The 21,862-nt window shown below is 50.6% G+C and overlaps 1 protein-coding gene across 3 annotated transcripts in view; it reads right to left on the reverse strand.

Annotated features, from left to right (window-relative positions):
• LOC112994501 (zinc finger and BTB domain-containing protein 7C) overlaps positions 1-21,862 on the reverse strand; it is a 182,960-nt gene that overhangs the window by 34,147 nt on the left and 126,951 nt on the right. Inside the window, exon 1 of one of the 3 annotated variants that reach the window (XM_026118911.2) lies at positions 13,990-14,045. The exons of the other annotated variants lie outside the window; for them this stretch is intronic. The gene's annotated coding sequence lies outside the window, so the exon portion shown is untranslated. Of the gene's footprint in view, positions 1-13,989; positions 14,046-21,862 lie in introns of those variants that run through there. 3 annotated transcript variants of the gene reach the window in all.

A 21,862-nucleotide genomic window follows, 5' to 3' on the forward strand; every position in this document is an offset into this window, starting at 1 on the left:
AAGCAGCACACCGCACATGATAGCTGCAAAGGGGAAACGGGGAAATTCAGACGCGGCAGATTTGTTAAGTGGTTATTTTTCTCCCGTCTTTGCGGAAGACAAAGGGAAGGTAAAGCTCCCGAAGACAGGGATTGTATTTCACTCCAGCACAGAGAAGGCTTTCGAGCGTCTGCAGAGAGCTACAAGAAATGGCCCTAAAAAGATTAGGGCTCTTAAGGTAGGGCAAAACACTATATCCAGACAACACACTCGAGTTTTAATGATAGTGGGGACAGAATTGAGTGAAGCATTGTCTGCTGCCTTTAGGAAACCGAAAACTTAATTTGAAACAGCACAGACTAGATCTGGGCTCTTCACACAAGCAGGGCTTTATTCCTGTCCTTTAAGTATCACTCTTTATCCTTGACATATATTTTCCATTCACCGCTTTTCCACAACACCATCCATCACGATGAAAGGCAAGAAAGCCAGTGGCCAAAGCTCACCATGAACTGGTCCAGCACTGCTTTCCCATATGAAACCACACCATGGATTTGCCTTGCCGCTTCTTGGAGGAGGCACACACCAACCCCCAGTTCGACCCAGTGCTCATGCACGTGCTTAACTTTAAGCCCGTGAGCAGGCGTGCTGGAGTGCACGAAAGCATGCACTCAGCAGAGCTCCTCACAGATTTCAAATTAAGTATCTGCCTACAAATATTTTGTTGTAGCTATTCAGTTCAACAGCCCTTGGAAAGGGGGAAATAAACCCATCCAAGGCCTGCATTTTCTCAGCCTACTAATTTTACCCACACCTCTTTAACTTGAGGCCAATAAACTAGTACAGAAAACTAAATCAAACCTGCTTGCACTGTGAAGGAAAGGGGAACTCCACACTGAGCTTTGCAAGGCGGGGGGCAGAAACAGCATTTTGAGCTGCAACTGGCTGTTAAAAGAGAGCTGGGCCCGTGATCACTGCTGCTCTAGCCTTAAATCCACCACGGGTCTTGGCTGGATCGGGGGCTTCCTGCCTTGAGCATCGAGTCTCATAGCTACAAACGCTGCAATGGCTGCTGCAGCCCATGGAGTCACCAGGATTTTCTGGCACCACTTGGCACTTGGGATGATACAACAGGGCACCACCTTGCTTTGGACGACTTGCAGGTTGATGGGATGAAAGGCATCGTCGAAGGATTTGGTCCCCTCAGCTAAGCAACTGTCAGAAAATAGCCAGAAGAGGACGGGAGGCTGATTTTAAAGAAAGTGCTGGAGGTAGAGCCTAGCCCAGACAAGCTGGTGGGAGATGGAGGGCGATGCTGTAGGCACGGGACTGTGCAGTGTCAGCACTAGGGCTGCACTGCCCAAAGACGCGTTCGGGGGGTCTAGCAAGCTCCTCCTGCCCACAAGCACTTTGTGCATCACCAGTGAGATGCAGACTCTTGGTCCAAGGTGAAATCCAGGCCAATGGACTTGGAGGAAAAGCCACGTTTCCTCTGCGGTGCAACACAGCCTTCTCCTGCATGTGGACAGGGACATGGGCACCTTCACCTTTGCTCTCCCTCTGTTAGCGCGGAGAAGCTCTGCGCCATTTCCACCCACAGGCAGAGCAAAACAGCCTCAGCATCTCACATAAAAGCTATTTGTCCAGGCAACATGTCAGTCCTGCCTTCCAGCTGCGTTACCTCCCTGAGCACAAGGGGCTTTCAAGTAAAACCACGGTGGGGCCAAAATCAACCTGGATGCAAGTAGGCCCAACTGCAGACCCTCTGTTTTCAACCACGGCTGACTAAAACCTATCCGTTCTCCCTTCGTGATGTTTTCAGTGAGACATCAGTAAGTCAAGTGAGCTTCCCTCCGGCAGGTGTGTCTGTCCAAACACGAGGGCAGGAGGGACTTAGAGCAAACAAGTCCATTTTAAAGGACGCTAAGCCAAAGATCAAACAAATCACACAGGCTGCCTCAGAGAAAGTTGTAGAGATGATGACTCCATGCAGACGTCTTGACTTCTTAAACCTGAGGTTACAGAGGTAGGGTCAGCTCTGGATGGACAGGTCTCCAGAGCTGCAAGATCCAGAGGTTTTGCTCCTGCTCATGTCCAGCTTGGGTGAGGCCCAGGATGGAGGGCAGTCAGTCAGATGGGTCCTTTGAAGCGGTCGTACTCAGGCAGATGACGGCAGTTTAAAGGTGTCCAGTCTGTTGGACTCACGTCTCTCGTGGTCTTCACTCACCCAACCCGGCAGGTGGGAGAAGAGAGCCCTGAGCTGGCTTAGAGGAGGACCAGTGCAACAGGCTGGCTGGTGGGTTGGTGTGCGCGGTGCGTGGAGATGCCACATCCTCCCTCTGGCCACCCCTTGACTGGGGAGACATCCAGAAGCGGGCGGCCAAAGACAGGAGCTAGGAGCAGAGGAACACGAGGGGAGACCAGGGATTGGAAACTGGGTATCCTGGAAAACGGAGAAATGCTAATCCATTTCTCCTGGCGTAAATCCATCAGCAGCCTGGGGGAATCGATCGCATTTTGCCTGTGCTGCCTCCTCCGGCCCCAGCCGCTTTGATGCGCGTAGAGGCAGCTGCTGGCATCACGACTTCCCTATCCCGCAGGCCGGGGACTTTCGGCCAAAGGGAGCCCCTGACCTTGCCCCGTGCTCTGTTCCTAAGAATAAAACTCACGCAGCTCCACCGCAACGGCGTGCGCGGTGAGATAATTGCAGGGAAACGGCGGCTGTAGCCCAGCGACCGCTGTAATTGCTCGCGCGCCATCTTGTAGCCAGGTTCCCCGTGCTATTATCCCCTTATTAATAGAAACCGAATCCACCTTTGCAGGGACGGTGCTGCGAGCCTGGAAATTATGCGGTCTCCCGGGGGCTCACCTCAGCCGAGAAGCCACAGTTTGGCATCCCGGGGCTCGGGGAAAACATCTGCACTGTATTTGCAAAAACCCTCGGCTCGTCGCCACCCAAGGGCCGGATTCTGGCCGGGACCGCAGGATGCTCCCACCCAAGTTGCGGCGAAACCCCTGCAGCCTCAGTAGGAAGCAGGATTGAGTCTGAGGGGTGTTTGGGCCCCGCCGCGGTGCGTTTTGTAAGGCTGAGCTTTCCAGAGGAGATGAAGGGAAACAGCCTGACACCCGCTGCGATCCCACCGGGCGTCTTTAAGGCTGCTTTCAAAATCCCACTGCGAGCCAAAATCCACCGCGGTCAGTGACAAGGCCACAGATTGTGTCCTTTGCTCCCGTAGGGCGAAAGGTTCCCTTCTCCCCACCTGTTATTCTGCCACGAGGGAGAAAAGGGCACGGAAATATTTTTATTTTGCAAGATGTGGCTTAAAAGGTTGGATAAGCAATCCCAGCCTCAGGCCCACATCCCTCTCCTTTGCCCGGCAACGCAGAAGAAGGGACCCAGGGCTCAAGCAAGTGGCCAGATCCTCTATTCACATCAGTGCAAACCGGGAGCATAAATCTTGGCTTTGCACCACTTTCAAACCTGTGTAAATGAGATTAGACTCAGCCACGCTGCAATTTCCCTCACTGAGGCAGGCGAGTGAGATTTGGTCTATTAACTAATTCATCCTAGCAGCGTTGCTGCAAGGTATGGCAGCAAGTATTAACTTCATCTCACAAGGAGGAAAACTGAAGGTCAAGTGACCTGATCCTCCCCGCGCTTGCACGGCTGGGGTACGGCATGGCCCGTCCGTGGTGCCACGGGAGCAGGGACCAGGAGCCCAGCAGCCGTGGACTCAGGGCTGGGAAACGGGTGGACGCTCCCGCTTGCGCCTCGCCGGATGTTCAGTACAAAAGATGAGGGCAAAAGTGGCAGTGTGGTGGGGGGGGATATTTTGGAAAGACCGAAGCTACAACCCTAGGGCTCTTCTTGCTGGAAGGGGTGAACACGAACACCGATACCAGACAGATGCAAGGACAGAAAGAAACACGCCATGGGTTTGGAGAGCCACAAACTTCCCTGCTGACAGTCTGTGTTTCCACTTAACCCTTTGATGCTGCTGTGTGCGAGACTACACAACCACAACATCTGGTTATGGGGATCAATGTGGGATGACGTGGGGGGAAAGGAGAAGGCTGTGACATCCAGTTCAGACCAGGCTTCGGCCTTAAATGTGCTATATGGTCCATATAACACCATCTAGGCCATCAGGATGACTCAGGATTGACAACACAGGTCCCAGCAGAGGCAAGACATCCAGGACTGTCTGTTCGGTCTCTAATAACCCTCTCATTAGTGGAGCTGGACTTCCAAGCCAACACAGTTATGTGGCTTTCCGTGGTCAGGACTAGCTCAGGTATTTCTTCCTGTCTGTCTTGTTCCAGGCTGACTTTGCCTCTGAAACTTAGATTTGAAACAGTACTGGATAAAAAGTGACTGTGGCCAAGACTTTTTCATTGGATAAGCAAAGATGAATGCACAAGGCATGAGTCAGCATTAAAGCTGGAAGGTAAATCAGGTCCCTCCAACTGAGATGCAGTTGATAATACAAAGATGAAATATGTTTTGGTACATTTGCATGTAAAATTCAGGTTTATGAAGGTCTTCAGGATCATCTGAATCTCACATAAAATTTGGAATTTCATAAAAATGGATGTTCCTTTGAGGTGAGTTTAGAGGCAAGGGAGCAGCAACAGCATGCTGCCACTAGAGATGTGGAAAGCTCAGTTCTTCAAAGGCAGAGTGGACGGGAAGGTGATCTGAAACTTCTCACCGTCCCTGTGGAGACCAGAGTTTGCTCTGAGCTGTGCTGACAAAACTGTGCTGGCCCAAACTCTTCTTTTTTTCTATGAGGGAGCTCATGAGAGTTGGATGCCACTGGGAGAAATTTCCAAGCACAAGTTCCAGCAGAGCTTGCCCACTGTCCCTGCGTCGGGTAAGAGATGAGGTCGCTTTGCCTGCTAATTAACACTGATTTACTAACCATGAATTCCTGCGCAAAATGTCATGGAGAAGGATGAATGGACCATTTTCACCTGGACTCCACAGCAGCTCTGGCCCCTCTAACTGCTGTAGTAGCCTTTTCAGATCCTGGGATCTGGAAAGGATGTTACGAATCAGGAGCAGAATCAAGATCTCACGATGCAGCAGCCACTCGCCCCTGCACCACCCTCTCCTTTGCCCTCTTCACTTCGCACTCCAGTCCTGTGTCTCAAAACACTCCAGCAGTATTTGCTTCCATTTCCCAATTCGTGGTTAGCAAAGCCTAGGAGATGGCTTCCTACAGTAACGATTTTAACCATCAGGATTGTTAATACTCTCAAAGCACACCTGAGTAAGGGAAAGAATTATCAGTCCGTGATATTTCCAAGCTTCTCTGCTTTTCTTCCCCTCTTCTTCCCCTCGCTTTTGCACTTCCCATTTTGATGGCAAATATTATCAGTATTTCTGAGGATGAATCCCAGAGGCTTGCAACCAAGCCCTTGCAGAGCCAAGTCAGCCAGCACAGATGTGCTGGAGAAAGGGGCAGATGGTTCTCCTTCCCCTGAAACTCAAGATTTTGCTTCTTGACGCTGCAGCGTTCTGCAAGCTGGGGATGTCGGGAGCACGTCCCTCCCCATATGGCAAGTAAGAAGCCGTCCCGGGAAGATTAAAGCAGGCGGAGAAGACCTGGGCTGCCTTCTGCATTTATCATCCCTCTGCCATCATTTCGTGAAAGCCTAGCACTGTTAAGCAACCATGCAAGAGATGAAAAGCAGCAGGAAAATAAACAATACATAAATGCCAAAATAATTTGTGAACTCCACCTCCAGGGTGGATCTCTACCCACATATACTCTCCTCCAAGAGGCCGCCTGCTCTCCTGCCCCGGTGAGAAGGTCACTTTGAGTGAAGTGAAGATCCTGGGCAACACGTTGCTTCAGAGTGATGCATCGGAGAGCCTTGCAGGTGACACAAACTGTAACCGCTGTAATTAAAGTTCATTGGCCCATTTCACCCCCGTGAAACCCATGCCTGTTTCACTGCCGATTCCAGCAGGAACAGGTTCGATGCCCGTTACAGGGAACGCACTGGGAGCGCCAGGGAGACTGCCCAAAGCATGAGCAAAACTGAGCAGAGGACCCTGATACAAGACGTAGCGCTGCCAAAAGAGCACAAGGCTGAGCGAAGCCGGCGCCAGCTTGCCGCAGAAGGAAGCGGGGACGGGAGAGAGGCGTCTGAACAAGGTGAGGTCACTGGGGGAGGAAAACAGGGTGTGGGAAGAAGAAATCGCCAGCGTTGCATCCCCACCTCCTCTGCAGAAGTCACGGAGCAGAACCCTTCCTGATCAAAAGATACCTTCCCTGATGGATGGAAAGCATCTGGACATGTGTGGCCAGGGGACACTGTCTTTGGAGCATCTCTGGAAAACCAGCCAAATTCGGTGCAGATCCTTGGCACCCCAGCCTCAGCGCAGTGCCCCTGGGGCCTCACGGAGGCTCCGGCTCCCGCTAGGACTCAAGCAGGTCCCCAGCTGCCCCAGCCCTCGGGAGCAGAGGTGGAAACGAGCTGAACCAGCTCCACCGTCCAATGTTGCCCGTCGTCCCAAAAAAACGTTCAAACCAGGCGCAAAGAGCCAGCGGCCTGACAAAAAGGGGTCTCTGACCCAGTGCATGTTGCTATGGACGGCTGCTTGCGGCTCAGGGCAGCGGTGCCTCATGCTCAGAGGCTGAGGAGCTGCGATCAGCCGGCAGAGATGGCAGGGCCTCAGCAAAGCACTTTGCGACCCTCTGACCCCTCTTGGTCCTCGCCTGCGCCCACCGGGGACCGGGGAGGCTGGAGGGGCTCAGGAGACACAGCACGCGGCCGTGCACGTGGGGACGGTGCCCCGGCTCCCCTCCGTGTCGAGCAGAGGTGCAAACGTGCCAGCTGGACGACTCCTAAAATGAGATGCCCAACGGCGCAGCAGGAGCCCCGGCGTCTGTTCACATCTGAGCGGGCTACGCGGGGCGACATGCTTGAGAAATATCCCTTGTACCTGTGCATATGTATTCGAATTATCGGTTTTATCTAGCCGGAAATTATAAAGCGGCTGGGAGAAGAGAGGGAAAATGCACTCCTTGTTTGGCACAAAAATATAGGTAACAATTATTAAGCAATAATTGATTCATCTGATACTTTATTAGCCGGCGTCGCGTTTGAAAGTGACAGGCTCGGTAGCAAGCCTTTCATGTGACATGTTATTAAAGGCTCTTTTTCTGGCTCTGAAAGGCAGTGGCTGGCAGATCAAAGGTCAGACATTTCAAGGAGTAAATTGGTTTAATGTGGCTGCAGATAGCCTCGCAAAACCTAATAAATATGCAGCAAAATGTAAGGAGAGAAAATTGTGGACAAGAGAGACAATTACTTTGAAACCAGGATAAGAGCAGCACGGGCTCAAATTAATCAGCGGAAGGGCTCCTTCCCCGGCTCTCGCCTGCAGCGGGTTTAGCATCCAGAGCGGGAGGCCGGCTGCCAGCCCGCTGGGTGGGACACGCTGGGGGCTGCCGGGAAAGCCAAAATTTCCCTCCCCTGCAGCAAAGCGGGAAGGCCTGGCCCGGCGGCGCGAACCACCGCGGCTTTCCGGCTCCACCGGGCAGCCTTTCGCGAGCTGCAGCACATCGGGTTCACAAGCAACGGGGGATTTTGCGGTGGCAGGCGAAGAGATTATTGCTTCTCGGCTAAATCCGATGGGGAGCCCTTAACTACTGACAGAGCTGGCTCGCGCTGCAAGCACCATGGCTGGGAGACGATTACTCGCTGCTCAGTCTTCGGGTTCCCTCTGCACAGCAGAAAACCAGACCTTGCGCCCGTCTTCCCATGCTCAAAAATCAAAAGTCTTGGAAGACTGCAGGCAACAGGAGAGCCAGCGGGATTTGCATCTCGTTGGAGTCAAGGAGCTGAAACCCCTGTAGCCCAGAGCAGAAGTGATGCCTAATTAAACTGTTTTAAAGTCAGTCTTGCCAGATCTCGCAGTGTAACAGAGATCCTGCTCGCCCGAGCTATTTCTGTCTAAGCTCCAGCTGCCGGAATCACGCTATTTGCTCAGAATTTCTGGTCTTATTACAAAATAAAGTCATTGGCCTCCACATATGAACCCCAAATGCACCAGCACTTGAAAGCACATTAAAAAACATGAACGCAAAATAATTTAATTGTAAGAATGGCTGTTTTTTAACTCCCCTCATTGTTTTTAACATAATCCTGTGACATTTTAGAAGCATACCTCCCTATTTTTAAACTCCAGCTGGGCGGCAAAGTCGAAATACTTTGGGTTTTTGCTTGCATCTGTTGAAAGGCCTTAACTCAAATGACCTCCAAATGGTTGGAAGGAAGGATCTCATTGCTAAAAAGTCACAACTTCGCTCCTCTTAATTAAAAGTGAGAAAACACCCACTCCAGTTCTCTAATCTTGCAAGAGACTTCCTGCCCGAATGGAGAAAACAATGCTTGATATTCCTCGTACGTCTGGAAAACAGAGTGGAGGAAACAAATCTTTGAAATGAAACTCTCGATCCCCCTCGGAGAAGCAGATAAGGGCACAACCTCTTTGTATTCCTGTTGCGGGTCGCCCTTAACAGATGAGTCACGGTACTCGGGTGCTCCTTATCGCGGGCCCACCAGAGAGCCCGATAAGCGCAAAGCACAGCACTACCTGCGACCCAGCACAGCTCTGAGCAAAACTTTGTTGGCTGCTCTGCATGGGTGGGGAAACGCTGGTTCCCGAGGACTATTTTGCACCAAGGAAATTTCCTTTGAGTAAGAGGAAGGGAAAGATTTGGGGAGAATAAGGGTGTATCGCCCCATCCTGCTCCAGCCCTTTTGCTTCAGGAGAGAAGCCACGGGGAGGCATTTCTGCAGCAGGACTTCCCCACCGTGGCTGAAGGTGGCCCATCGCCTGTCGTGTCCACGCACCCGGGCAGAGATCTGCACCACAGGCAGCACCTTCACCTCCCTGGGGAACCTCTGCTCACGGGAAACCTTGCAAAAAGCCTCAGGAGCGAAGGAGAGGGGAAAACTCCGTGCTGTCCATGCCCGGCTCGCCAAGGGATGGTTCACCACGTAGGCGAGACCTTCTCCATCCTTATGGAGTCGCCCACGAGGAGCAGCGACGGGGCACGGATGTCTGCACCTTCAGCCCACGCCGGCAGCCAGTGCGCTCTTGCCCCGCGTTATTTGTGTGTATATAGCTCTCCCATAAATCAGGAGCCCTGACAGTGTAATTTGTATCTGGGGAACCTGGAGCAATTACAAAATCAACCCAAACACTATTTGTTTCACAAGATTTCGCCCTTAGTTAGCACTGTCGTTCGGTTTTAATTACGCTATAATTAATTGCAACAAAACTGTTTGGAAAATGCGTGTGCACAGCGCAAAGGTTCAAATATTGCAACCTTCCTGCTCCTCTGCAGCCACAAGTGTAAAACAACTGCCTGCAGGAAATTTATGACCCCATTTTGATGCAGCACGTGGCATTCGCTTTACCACCTCCCATCCACAGGTTCTCCAAGTCCCTTGGAAAACAGACCGAGACCCATGAGAGGCGACTATTAAGTTATTTTATGGTCAGGGAAATTAAGGCACAGAGGATCTAATCTCTTTAATTTATCACCAGACAGAAGTTGCCGGATGTGAACCAAACTCAGGTTTGCAACAAATTCTCCCTTTTTTGTCAGTGAGGGGAAACAACCAGCTGATCTCTCCTGGTTCCCATGTTTTTCTTGGTGATGCTGGACACACGGGCAAAGGCAGCTGCCCTCGCAGGCCAAGCAGGCACTGGCGAGGCATCTGGGCAGCCCTGGGAAGCCTCATCGGAGGCCTCCTGAGATGACTTCACTCAGCAAGGTAAATCACCACCTTTCTCTCCAGCCTAGGATGTTCAGACTTCCCATGCCTGTTCCCTTGCAACCTTCAAAGCCCCCTTGCATCTGAAGGGACTGCGAGTTTTTCCCACTCAATAGCTGGGTCCATGGAGTAGGTTTCCTCATTTTTAGTTCACACCAGTAAAAGAGACATTAAGCAATGCCTCCCTAAAGAGAGAAGGCAGCCCAGGCCTGTTCATCGCATAGGAGAACTGATAATAAAGGAAAGCAAATCCAACCTATTTCTTTTGCAATCTGTCCCCTTCTAATATTTCCAGCATCTAACTATAGCACCGAGGTATTAATCCTTGTCGAGGTGGACTTTCAGAGTCCCCCTTTTGCTGCTGTTGTTCAGTTTTCAGCGCAGACTATAAAAACAGCCGCAATAATTCTTGGGCAGTCACTAGGAAACGAGAAGCACCAAACTCATCCGAGGCTGCCTCGAGTTTCATCGCCTGGCCTGGCTCTGGTTTGAAGGCACAAACGCATCCCGTCCCACCCCGCTGCCTCGGCTTTCACAACACCGAGTATTTCCGTGCACGAAACGCAGCTGCAGCAGGACTCCACCGCTGCGCCCTGCGAGGCCAGGGAGAAAGTCCGGAGGGGCCGAGGCAGTCAGGAGGCAGGGATTAACGGAGGTGACTCATCCGCCACTCGCACGCTGTGAACGAGGCCGAGGGAACGGCTGAGGGTAGCAAGCTGCCAGTAGGGCAGGAGGGGAAATTTCCCATTTAGATATTGTTCAACAACAATAAAATGATTCTTTTTTTTTTCCCCCAGCTAAATACCTCTTAGAAAAAATACACTGCCTTGTCCTCTCCTCTCCTCTCCTCTCCTTTCTGGCTGGCTTTGGCAGCGAGTCACCCAAAAGCCCCATTGCAGCCCTCATCGGGCCCCTGCTGACCACCCACCTGAGAAACACGTGCTCCTCACCTGGTACTTGCCCATCTCCCCTGGGAGGCTGGTGGGGAGGAGAAGACAAGCAAGGCCATGAGGCCAGGGCTCCTGCCACCCGGGCTGTCCCCGGCCCCAGTACACATCAGCACGGCACAGCGTGGCCCTACATAAAGGCATCGCAGACAGCTCTGGGGGCAGCGATGCATCTCGACCCCTTTGGCTGCCCCCCGTGAGCTTTGGGAAGGATGTCTCAGGGGACATGTCCCAAAGGGACCTGCCAATGGTTCGTGCTGGTGACTCTCCAGACCAGAAGCAGCTTTCCCACCTTCATCATCGGAGCCTTCAGCCAGCAGACAACATCCCTACCAAGCTTGCTTGGTGGCACAGATGGGAAGCACCCAAATTTTGCAGTCAGGTAGAAATCACAACGCGGCGGGCTGTGAGGTCAGCTTTCTGCCACTGAGCAGCACACGCATGGTGCCCGCCTGGCACCTCCAAAGCTGCACACGCAGGATGCAGGGAATCCCCCAAGCCATGGGAGAGGCAAGACGTCCTATATTATTATCTGCACTGAGGGAGAGCCAGGAGCAACCCTGAAGGCTGCAGTGGGCGAGGAGTGGTAGCAAGCCCAAAGAAGAGGACGTGCCTGCTTGGAGGAGTTCATGAGCTAAGCACCAGACAAGAGACAACAGGGGCACCTGGCAGCAGGGAGCCCAAAGCGAGCAGCAAAACAATTAGGATTATCATATTAAGCAGCCGTGAACATCCGTGAACAGCACGTGAACAGCCAGCCAATCTAAAGGACCTCCCAGACATATCCCCGGAGAACCCCAGGGACTGGCAGAAGATCTGCTCCATCAGCTTCGGCTCACCTTGGCAAAGGGTGCCCAGATACCATGGTGACAGGCTCAGCGGGGATAAACACCAAGCCTGGGTGTGGGCTGTTTGCATACTTAGGAAGCTGGCTACTCTCCATCCCTCCACCCTGCCTCCTCCCACTAGTGCCAGGATCTCTCTCCCAAGTGGTCTCCTACCTCCTCCTGGTAGGAGAGGTAGGAGATGCCTCACGGTATGAGACATCCCCTCCTCGTCCTTGGCAGCTGCCGAAGGTGCTGAGCCCCAGGACAGCCCACAGCCCTGCGGGCCTGACCCTGTCTCCGCATGGCACCCGGGGGCTGGAAGTGGACGTGGTGGTGGCACTTGAGGGGTGCAAAAGGCTGCCCTGCACTTATTTCTTAAGGGCAGGAGGCATCTCTTTGAGGGATGAGGAACAAAACAATCAAACAACAGCAACAAGAAAAGGATATATATGTGTGTGTGTATATATACATATATACATGTATAAAGGAAAGCTGCTCACTTGAATGAAACTTGAAGATCACGTGGACCTGGGAGCAACACTGCTATCAGGCCACCGTTCCTCTCAGGCACACACTTCCAGTAAGGAGTAAAAAGCTCTGACTAATAAAAAGATGCCTCCAAATCATTCTTGGCAGAAATATCCCAGACCCAGCTCCCCTCCCTCTATTCATCTCCAAAGCGCTCAGGCAAAAGAAAATAAACCGTGCAGTGATCTCACTGACCCAACCTGCAGCATGGCGTAGCTGGGTGAGAGCTATTCTTTGACAAAAAATAGGAATAAAAAGGATTTTCAACCAGAAAAAAAAAAAAAAACAGGGCTGAGACTTGTGAAATAGTGTAACAGAGACTCCAGGGCACCAGTCTCAGCCCTGTTTGCTAGGATAGACCGCACACACTCCGAGTAATACTAAGTTATGATCCGGTTTGAGAACCTTTGCCATTCCAGGTACTTCCAAGTTTGGAAAACCACCCCATCAGTGAAATGCAATGGGAATATGATGAGGGGAAACAGACTTCGGCGCTCTGAAAATGTTTTAATAGCTCGCTATTTAATTAAAAGCAATAGCTCTGAAATTATGTCAGTGAAACGTGCCACTTATTTATTAATTAGAGGAGGAATTTCAAAGGAGGCCGAGGGAGTTTGGTGCTGGGCAGCCCCAGGCTGGCTGGAAAACCCCAGGTTCCTACGGCTAATGCCCGTTCGGCACGCAAACACGCACGGTCTGATCCTTCGCTGCCTGGCACCTGGAGCAAAGAGCGCTGCCTAATCAGGAAGGCAGGTTTTACATGTCCTTTAGCTCCATTGCTGCAGCCCCCAGTCGCATTTTCACCCTTTCACCACGAAAGCAGCGCCGGGACCTCCCGGGTGCCCCTCCGGCGAGCACCTTCCTCCCCTCGCACCTCTGCTCAGCCAGACCTCGAGCAAAACCCCAGCTCTGCGCCGGTTTTACGGGCAGCACCGCGCTGGGAGTCACCTCCGCGGGGCTGGGGCAGCTATTGCAGCTACCAGCGTCGGGGAGGAATTTTGCACTGGGATTTACTCTCGCGAAGGAGCTGTTAAAAATATTAAAACCTAACTGGGTAACGCACTAGATCCCAGAGCGTCGCCTCCGCTAGAAAAGCAGCAAAGCCTGCAGAGAGAGAGGCAGGGATTTCAACCTCAGCTCCAGATAGGGATGACTGGGCATTTCCAGATAAAGTACGTCTTGTTTCCCCCGCACAATTACTGCTTTCTGCCCAGGCAGCGGAGAGCCGACCACTCTGAATTGCACTGAAAATGTACCAACCAGTGGTATCATCAGAATTACACTTCTAAGTGAGCGTTTCATCGCAATTACTCTGCATGCATTAAATCCACTACGACTTCCTTTTTTTTTAACTAAGAGGATTTTTTTTTTTTCCTCTACTGGAAGTTTTCTATAAAGAACCATGGAAACAAAAATCACTTTAAAGAAAAATATTAATCATTCGCCTTCCTCAGAGCCCTCCTGCCTGCCCGGCAGGAGATATTAGCAGATATGTTTTCACATTGATATTTCCTATCTAAAGCACACAAACAAATAACTGAGCCGGACTTGCAAAAAACCCCGCAAACCGAGACGCTGCACTGTATAAAGGTTGATACACAGCCAAAAGCTCTGGGCTTGGGAAAGATTCAAGATACCAAACGAGTAAATCAGAAGGAGAATCACAGGTTGGAGTTTAAACTGCAATTAAAAATTCATGTAAACGGTGATAGATTATGACGGAGGAGAGCTCCAAAGCGCCGAACGCGCCGGAGAGACTTTCAAAATGAGCAAGAGCAGCCTCCGAGCACGAAATTCAGGCTGCTTCCCCCTCACTTAAATAAACCGCGGAAGCTGGAAAGGAAAAAAAAAAAAAAACATCTTTTGGAAAGCAGGCACAATGTGGAAAAGTACAGCATCCGACCCACCTTTCTGCTCCGCGGATCGACGCCTTTTTTTTTCCCCCCCTCGCTGCACGGTGTCTATCATAAAACTTGCTGCTTTGTTTTAATAGCGATCCGGCGGCGCGGCTCCTCGGGTGTCTGCGGCGGAGTGGAGATTGTCATTGATTTGTGCGAGCGAAGTTAAGCCTTTCTAGGAGCGGTTATGAGAATTCACTCCCACCACTCCCTCTAAACCAAAAGTATTTGGCACCGAGCCCTTCTCGTCCACCTGTACTATTAAGGTCTAAACAGCGCATGGGACAGAGACCAATTTTACTGGGATCTTTTCATGTTTCCTTTTTAAACAAGCACAGAAAGTTCTTTGGAAAGTTTTTTTTTTTTTTAATCCCGTTTTTTTCTCCAAGCAGATTTATCGCATCCTTTTTGTTTTACTCTCTGTGGGCCTTCCCTGGTGGAAATGGATTTTGGGGCAGCCCCTAGCAATATACTGATTTACCCCAGCAAAGGATCTGGCTCCGTGGCGGGAGTCGTGGAAGATTTTTCCACCCTTCTATCCTTCTTCCTCTGTAAACCGTATTCCCATTATTCCTATTTGTGTGAAACGAGGTGAACCTGGCAGGATGAAATCCTTTTGTCTTGCTTAAAAGGCTGAGATATCATTTAACTAAAATGCAGGGCTTGCGCATGAATGTGCCAAGCGAGAAAGAAAACGAGGGCAGGGTACACCCGAAGGCAGGTTTGCCTACACAAGTCTCCCATCGCGGGACAGCCGGGGTGATCAGAGCACTAACTGGGTGCTCGGTCCAAGCAGCAAGTGAGTTTGAAAATCAAGAAGCACAAAACACAAAAAAGCCGTGGCCGCGCTGACGGCCCATCAGAAAGCTCTCCTGGTGCCCAGGCTGCAAAGCCATCTCCTGACCACCCGAGCTCCGCTGAGGGCTGTGTCCCAGTGCTGGGTCCCCTCTCCTGTCACCTTCCACCTGAAACCCTGTGGGAGGGGAGTCATCCCCATGGCCCTGCTCAGCAGGACATGCCACCTCTGACCACCGCCACGGGGGCTGGGCCACCTGAACAAAGGTTTTGCAGAGCTTCCCCTCTCCCTTGCGGCTAAGTTGTCTCATCTTTGGGTTCCTGGCATGAGTTTGGAGAGGGTGACCTAAGGAGCTGGCCACCAGCTTGAGAGAGAAACGCCAGGATTTGGTTCAGGTGCCTCCTCTTCTCCTTGGGCTCTAGGGCTGCGTGTTGGGTCACGCCAGGTCCACCAGGCCAGTGTCCTACAGGCGCGTGCCCAACAGCGAGGACCGGGAAGCACCTGGGGGTGGGACACGCTGCTGCAAACCCAGCTGGACTCATCTTCCAGGCACTCACCCAAGGGCTAGTGACCTTGGAAGATGCGGGGCAGCCGCTAGCTTGGAAGATGCAGTGCAGCTGCTGGCGCCCCAGTGATGGGCTCTTTCTAGAGATCCTGCCCAAAATCCAACGGCCCCATCTTACACGTGGGAGCCTCCGTCTTAGAGCTGCATGGAGTTAAACACCACATTTAACAAAATACTAGTTCCTTCCTGGCAGAGCTATTGCGACGAGAGGGGAACGGACATTTTTGTTAATACAACAAATCTGAAGAGTGCAGCTGGATACCAAGACACACAGTATATGCCTCTCTGCTGCTTTTGCTTTACAGAAGTGCATTAAAAAACCAAAATCGCAACCCAAGTCGAATCAAAATTGTTTATACAAGGGCAATATTTCCCGAGCACAAGGCAAATCCAAGTGCGAGATAGCCCTGGGCAGCCCAGCACTCCCAGCCTGGCTTGGAAGAGGTCTGTGCTCACAACACGGTTACTTCTGAAACACTTATTACACGCTCTCTCGGGTTTGGAAGAGAAAAAAAAATGCTGCTTCCATCCCCACACCCAAACCACTATCTGCAGCTCCTCCGACTCCTGGGTTTCTAAGGAGTGTCTGGGTAAATCAGTAAATGAAGTCGGTGCAAACAATACGTCTGGCCCCAGATAAGGGCAAAGCAAAACTTGGGCAACATCCAGCGAACGCCAAAGCTGCACCGCGGAGAGGAACACAAATTGCCACCCACTGCTTTTCCTGCTACTCCCGCGGCCCGGCAGCCTCCGTGCCCGGCTATTTCGAGCGGGGCGGCGGGTGGCACGGAGGGCAGGGTCACCGCAGCCGGACGAGCATCTGCTGGCCCAGCTCCAGCCGAGCTCCCCGACGCGGCCTGAGCCGCCTCTGCGAGAAGGATGAGCTTGGCTGGGCGGCGAAAAATCGCAGGGGAAAGCGGCTAATTCTCCACCATCCCTTGGGGGGCTTGAGGAGACGTGGAGTCGAGGGTGTTTGCTGCAAGAAATCAAGAGGCAGCCACCCCCAGGAAACCACCCTGGGCCAGAGCAGAGATGCTGTCAACTAGAGCCAAGCAACCCTTCTCTTCCCACAAAAGCTGTTTTTTTCCATCAAAACGGCTTGCCCCATCGCTCCGCAGCAGCCGATCTGCTGAAGAAACGATTGCCTCCAGCCCACGCTACTGGAGCGCACTGTTTGCTGTGAAATCCCCCAGAACGGGTTTTTAATGACAGCGTGCATGGAAATGTCCCCAACCGATTTATTACAAACGTCCCCAAATTTCTGCGAGCCAAAACCAACATTTTCATACTGCAAAATACTTGGAGGGACAGTGACAAATGAAAAACCTCAGAACAGACCGGGAGTGCAAAAACGCTGCAGACCACTCTCTGGAAAATGGGTCCCTACTGAACCCGGGAAATAATTTGGCCATTTTCCATGTGAAATTGCTTCCCAGTTTTTGAGCACCACTAGCAGAGGGATGAACGACCCGTTCCTAGTCCATAAAGGAGGAGAGAATAAAATACTTCTAACAGGGTGTGAAATAAGAATAGCAGAAGGAAGAAGAGAAGAAAAAGGTTGTGCCAGATCCCACCTCGGCTAGGCAGCTCGCAAGCATAACACAAAACACCTAGTAAAAAAAAATAATAGAAAAGGCTGTAAAGATCACTTATCCCAGTGCAGTCCTAAAGGCACACAGCAGAAAAAGCTTTAATTCTTAATATATTGAATTGAAAGATTTCCAGAAGAAGGAATATTTAAAGGACTTTTATCCCATCAGAAAAATAAGGTATCATCGAATTTAAACCTGACAAAATTAGCTTCAACACAGTTTTGCTTTCCTACATCTTTTTGCTTTTTAAATAAACTTGCACAAATGTTTTGTGAATTTTTGCAATTTTTTTCCTTTGGAAACTGTGAATTTTTCAGACTGGTTTTAAACTTTTCCTAATTGGAACCCAATAACCAGTTTTATTCTGAAAGCCAGCGGGATATTTTCTGCAACCAAATTTGCTACACCACTCACATTTTTCAAAAGAAAATCATTTTTTCCCTCCAACGTCCTTATTTTATTGCCAAAACATGTGGGTAAAAACAACACTTTTTTTTTTTAAAGTTAATTTTGGTAAGAAGTAAAAAACAGCAAGATATTCCCCTCCCCCCACCCCAGATCTCAGAGAAACTGCTTGCAAAAATGGAAAAACTTTGAGAAGCCCGGCGAGGTTTCTCTCCAAGGTGTCTATCCCACATATTCGCACATGTTTCCGTTTGCTGCGGCGCGTATCCCCATTACCTTCGATACCGCTATCCAGGCAATAAAGTTAAGCCCTGCCTAAGTGCTTCCAAATGTCAGCCTTATTTTAAGGGCGATAAACCAAGCGGAGGGAGGAGATCTGAGCCCCCAGCCTCACATCTCCTGACATAACTCTCCGACTGCCGAGCTATCGCCCGGCCGGGAGAAGCGGGAGGAAGGACTACGGGGAGAGGAGGGACAAGATGACCCATCTGGTCCAAGAAAGTCTGTGCCCTCGTGACGCAGTTAAAAGCTGCTGGGCTTCATCCTTAAAACACACAATTGCGGACACAGGGGAAAGGGTGAATCATAAAGCGGATTTCCTTGCTAATAGCCATATGCTTTGCAGAAAGAGGAGCCGTTTCCAGCGAGAGGTAGAATTACATGTTACTCCATGCCATGGATCGGACACATTCACTGGTCGGAGCTATGTTTACGCACAAAGTCTGATCAAAACAACTCTTACCTGCTGTCAAAATATTCCCAGCTGAAAAAATAAGCTCTAAAAGAGATCAGTGAAAATCAACGTCAATTAAGTGCTTAGCTAAAATAATCTAGCTGGAGTCTCAGTGATTTTACAGTGTGCCTTATTTGAAATCGTAATGGTCATAATCCACATTGCTCCTAAGGGATCTCTAGCGCTTTACCTAATGCCAGACAATGTAACTCAATGAGGCTCCAGTGTGTTCAACAGAAATATGTTCATTTATGCTACCCACTGATTTCCTTGCGAAATGAATACATCGTTTGTTACCTACACAGGGAACAGGGCTGCATGCAGCCACGATGGTCCTGGGAGGGGAGTGTGTAGGGCACTAAAGCCTATACGTGTAGCTCTACCACGGGATTTTGCAACATCACACAGCTTCATTGGGAAGCTCTGAGTGGAAGAGCCACCTCCCAACCGCCCTGTTTCTCCCAGCGCATCTGCTCCGGGGGGAATTGCACCTTCTCGATGAATGCAGCCACCGCGGGGTGAAGCCCAGGGCTGTCCACAGCATTATGCATAAAGCGTAATAGAAAGCGTATAGAAATGATGACGAGACGTTGCCCATACTAAGCTGGCCCCAAATCTCCCAGGCCCTCTTGTTCCCCTGCAGCATCATGATGCCCAACAGTGAGAATGTGGCAAAACTTCTGCGCAAACTTCAAAATAAATCCGTATTTTGCTTGGAAAATATCTACCTTTCCCCATTGGGTCTTATTCTCATCTAACGGAAGAAGATGAAACAGGACACAGACACTGTGTGGGCAATCTCTTGCTCAGCGGGAGAGCAAGAACAGCTCTACAGCGATAAATCAGGATGCAGAAGGTTTGGTGGCACCAGAGACGACATCCTTCAGCCCTCCATTCCTGCCCTGCAACACCGAGCCAATTGCTCTTGGCTCCTTCAGAGTGGTGCTGGAAGCCTAAATACATTACGTTGTTCTCCATCCTCGAAAATGAGCATGTACCCAGCACATCTGAGACAAGGGCCAATCCCCGCACCGAAGATCATGGGCTGTGTCACTCCAGCCATAGCAGCACCTGGACCCTAACGGGTGCGCGATCGAGCCGTGCACGAGGAGGGAACAGCATCAGCCACCACTCCCCGAGGCACCCGCTCTAAATCAAACGCGCACGCATCCACCTCCTTGAACAAATGCCTATATAAATACCTGATGTATTGCTTGATTACTTGGTTAGATGACACATGCCTCGAAGGCAGTAGCCAGGTCACTTTACTCGGTTTTAATGCTTCAAGCCTCACTTCCTCTTTATGGGGAACGATTTTCAAGTTCACTTGAGTCTGTGTCTGTGCAGTGCCGGGACTGGGAGGGGGAGCTACTAAAAATAAATGATCACAGGATGAATCCTAAACACAAGTGGGTGTTACTCCCTGCATCACAATTTCCCTATCAGCAGAAAACTGTCATTTTTTCCTTGTTCTTGCACAGTATCAGTCATGAGTCCTTGCTGAGTCCCAGGCAAGGTCTGAGGACAATCAAGCATCGAGTAATGCCAGTCCCAGGACTCAAATCACAGCGTGGCTCTCCTGGGTGGCTAACCCTCTCCCAGGCCACCAGCTTTCACTTCTGAAATCCAGAAATTCATCTGTATCCTGGAATGAGACCCTTAGCAGAAGCTCCCTGGTGTAGATGCAAACAATCTCATTTGCTTTCAAAAGCTGTGGATCAGGCCACAGATCCTTGCAGGATATTGCATTAATAGCGAGAGGCAAACGAACCATTTTACTTCTCCTGGATGAAAAAAAATGTGCCTGACCTGATTTACCTTCCTGATAACATATTTAAAAAGTGCTCCCAGGCTGAGGACTTCACCAGCTGAGATTTCATATGAAATGAAACTGTTTATGTCATGACCGCAACCTTCTGAAAAATGCCCCTTTATATGGAAAAGCTCACAAGAATCTTAGGTATAATGATCTCAGCTATATCAATAACCACATTTCAGCAGATTCATTATCTGCTTGCTGGCCTGCCCAGCAAACTGCTGCAGCGGGATGGAGTGAGAAAGGAAAACACCAAATTCATCCGTTCTTTCCACAGCAAATTGACATTGGGGGTCATTCTTTTTCTCAGAAAAAATCCAGGCTTTTATTTCCTCTCCTTTCACACCGCACTATGGATGGAAGGAAGACGTAAACTATACACAATATTGACTATAACTGATCAATCTCCCTTTAGCAGGTGCAAGAGTGTTCACAACTTAGATCTTTCCTCCCGAAGTACCCCATGCCTCATATTTTCAAATTTTATATGAGAACATTGCTTCTTCTTTGTCTGTTCCTCTTAATATCACTCCCTGGTACTCAGGGTTTTAACATGCATGCTAACTCTATGCAGGGATCTAAGACCACAATTCATAGGAAATCCATGCTACAAAACAGAAGGTTTATTTTATACAGATATTTCCAAGCAAAAGGGACTGCTGCGATCATGTAGGATGCCCTCTAGCTTCATACAAGACAAAATACTTCACCCAGTAATTTCTGCACCAAGGCCCTCACTCCCGCCTACCCTCCAGCACTCGCATTTAGAAGCAAAGGCAACACTGACTGAAGGATTTCAAACGGGATGAGGCTTTGCTGTGATCCTAGGCAAGTGCTTCTAGCAGTTTATTACCTTCAATATAAAAGATTTGCATTTTTTTCCTTTCTGCCTGAACATGTCTAGCTTCAGTTTGTGACCATCTGATCTCACCATGCCTTTTTCTATGAGACTAAAAAAATCCCAGGTCTACTTTCAGAAGTCTCTTCCCAACGTTGGGACTCGAAGGCTGTAAGCCACCTCCCAACCTCTGCTTCGACAACCTGAATAGAGACGTTTCAGCCTCCCCCTGTTCGCCCAACTCTTCGGACCTGCACATCGCCGTAACACGTTGTGGAGAGCGTCTAGAAGTAACTCCTTGCATTCCTCCCTGCATGGCACAGCAAGGATGGACAGAGGCAGAGCTTGCTCAGGAAAAGAGCTGTGGATAGGGCAGGTTGAGGCTTGCACGAAAATAAAAGCTCCCTCCTGCTCTCTCCACACGCTGCCCAGACCCCTCGGCCCTGAGCCTCCCCTCTCCCTGCTCCAGGGAAGGTCTACGGGGAAAGAGCAGCCAGGAGACCTGCTGGGAGAGCAGCGAGCGGTGCCAAGGAGGAAGCTGGCACGGCCCCGTCTTAGCCTTAGGCCTTGCTGCTAATCTGCGAGGAGGAGAAGCAGAGCGGGGATCCCTGCTGCCAAGAGGCCGACCGGGAACTCAACGGGCGGTGGAAAAAGCCTGTCTCTCCATCTCTGCCTGGCCAGAGACGGGCTGAAGCCCACCACGAAGATGACATGGGGGAGCAAAACACGGCTGCGGTCCGTACAGACCCGTCTGTAGACCCGGACTGCACTGCCAAGCCATGCCCTTCTTCATTCAGCCAAGAAAAAAGCAAAATACCCACATCTGGGGAGGGGAAAAAAATAAAACAAGACTCTCCTATCTATTCACTCCAAGCCAGGATATGTAAGCGGATTCCCCTTCCAAGAGCACGACAGGTTTGACTCATAGTAGGAGAAAAGGTATTTATACAATAACGTCTTCATTACGGATTAAACGTGTCACACGCACTAAGCCAGAATTTAGGGGAGCGGTACAAACAGGAACAGGGCAAGAGGAAATTCCTACCAGCCACAAACACTAAGAAACCGAAGGCAAGTGTTCCCGTTCCGCGGAGGAGCTGTCACATCAGACAGGCGTTCTCCAGCTCTGCCCCAGAG

The sequence above is a fragment of the Dromaius novaehollandiae genome, chromosome W, assembly GCF_036370855.1.
Source record: "Dromaius novaehollandiae isolate bDroNov1 chromosome W, bDroNov1.hap1, whole genome shotgun sequence".
Lineage (NCBI taxonomy): Eukaryota > Metazoa > Chordata > Aves > Casuariiformes > Dromaiidae > Dromaius > Dromaius novaehollandiae.